General features: G+C 45.3%; 1 pseudogene; it reads right to left on the bottom strand.

The window, feature by feature from the left end:
- Nucleotides 1-271: 271 nt before the first annotated feature.
- LOC126164120 (5S ribosomal RNA) lies at nt 272-389 on the bottom strand (annotated as a pseudogene).
- Nucleotides 390-2,327: the final 1,938 nt, after the last annotated feature.

Genomic DNA, 2,327 nt, shown 5'->3' with positions numbered 1-2,327 from the left:
TGAACCGTCGTCCTCCCGAATGCGAGTCCAGTGTCTAACCACTGCGCCACCCCGCTCGGTGAACTTCTCCCGAACAGGCCATGATGGCCCAACGGTACCGACCGGCCGCCGTGTCATCCTCAGCCGACAGGCGTCACTGGATGCTGACATGGAGGGGCATGTGGTCAGCACACCGCTCTCCTGGCCGTATGTCAGTTTCCGAGACCGGAGCCGCTACTTCTCAATCGAGTAACTTCTCAGTTTGCCTCGCAAGGGTTGAGTGCGCCCCGCTTGCCAACAGCGCTCGGCAGACCGGATGGTCACCCATCCTAGTGCTAGCCCAGCCCGACAGTGCTTAACTTCGGTGATCTGATGGGCACCGGTGTTACCACTGCGGCAAGGCCGTTGGCCCTTAAGGAGACTAACAAGGGAACCTCCCCATCGCACCCCCCTCAGATTTACTTATAAGTTGGCACAGTGGATAGGCCTTGAAAAATTGAATACACATCAATCGAGAAAACAGGAAGAAGTTGTGTGAAACTATGAAAAAATAAGCAAAATATACAAAAAGAGTAGTCCATGTGCAACATATACAACATCAAGGAGAGCGTAGGCACAGTAGCGCCGTGGTCTCGTAGTTAGCGTGACCAGCTTCGGAGCGAGAGGTCGTTGGTTCAAGTCTTCCCTCGGGTGAAAAATTTTATTTTCGCAAAGTTATGGTCTGTCCGTTCGTTCATTGACGTCACTGTTCACTGTAATAAGTTTGGTGTCTGTGTTTTGCGACCGCACCGCAAAACCGTCCGTTTAGTAGACGAAAGGACGTGCCTCTCCAATGTGAACCGAAAACAGTTGATCGCAAGGTCATAGGTCAACCGATTCCTCCCCAGAAAAACACATCTGATATATTGTATACGACACTGGTGACGGCATGTGTGTCACATGACCGGAATTTGTTGTCGACCCACCCAACTTGCACACTTGGCGTATGGGTAAAAAGATTCTTCTACCTTGCCCGATTTAGGTTTTCTTGTGGATGTGATAATCACTCCCAAAACACTGATGAAAACATAATAGTTTGTCACATAAACTGAAAATAAAAAATAACACTTTTCACTCGAGGGAAGGCTTGAACCAAGGAAATCTCGTTCCGCAGCTACTCACACTAACCACGGGACCACGACGCTCCTGTGTTTGTGTTATCCTTGATGTTGCTTATCTTGCACATAGACTACTCAGTTTATATATTTTGCTCATTTTTTCATAGTTCCACACAACTTCTTCCTGTTTTCTCGATTGATGTGTGTTCAGTTTTTCAAGGGCTATCCACTGTGCCAACTTATAACTAAATCTGAGGGGGGTGCGATGGGGAGGGTCCCTTGTAAGATGCTATTATCAGCAACTCCATTAGTTTGTGTGTAAGGCCGTGTAGTCGCGCTATGATACGCTGGATGTTCTTTGTGTGATGTTGCGGAAAGGGTTGACAGGAATGTAGCCACATTACATGATTGTAGACAGCGATGGTGACGATAATGTACTGTGGCAAGAACACACCGCTCCGGACAGCCACATGGCTCTACCGAGAGAGAATACCATCGTGTTCGGCGTCTGCCTCCAGCGCATCGTTCTGCATCTCTGCATCTACAACAGGTAGCTGAGTAGCAGCTGGCAACATAGTGACTCATTTTTTTCACTGATGTCATTATTCAGACCCGCTGCCTTTATTATAAAGTGGGTCGTATTTTCCACAGATGGCCTCATAGCAGTCACATCGTTCCCCCACATATCTCTCGGTGTCTACACTCATGAACTCCCACGTTTATGTAGATACTCATGCGCCTCCAGACGTGAGTGATCGGTATGACGTCTATGTCCCGTTGCGTGGAGGAGAACCGGTTTTGTGGAATGGCAGTGATAGTGAATCACTTACAAAATGAAATATAAAATAAAATTAGAGATTTAAGTAAAGACAATTAATTAGAGGTTAGTATAGTAATTAGTGATTCAAGTATACGAAAACAGAAATCAGTTAAATGTTAGTATATACTATTAATAAAAGTTAGTAAGACAAATAAAAATGAGAATGAATGGAATTCCATCATCAACTAGACCATAAAGGGAAAGCCTAGGTATTTCTTTTAGTCTATGCCTTGCAGGTATATTCCTACATATAATGTTAGTTCATTTACAAAGTTAGTTGTAATTTAGGTAAGATGTTCAGTGTCTGTGGGATTAATAACCTGTCATTTCCCATATGTTAATTACATAGTTGGTTTATTCTGCACTGCAAGCCTGAGTGGCAGGCCTGGGTAAAAAATCATCGAACTGTGACCCTCAGACTAGCAGTTCAC

Source organism: Schistocerca cancellata, chromosome 2 (assembly GCF_023864275.1).
Source record: "Schistocerca cancellata isolate TAMUIC-IGC-003103 chromosome 2, iqSchCanc2.1, whole genome shotgun sequence".
NCBI lineage: Eukaryota > Metazoa > Arthropoda > Insecta > Orthoptera > Acrididae > Schistocerca > Schistocerca cancellata.
The sequence above is the reverse complement of the archived record's forward strand: the minus strand, read 5'-3'. Positions and strand labels throughout refer to the sequence as shown.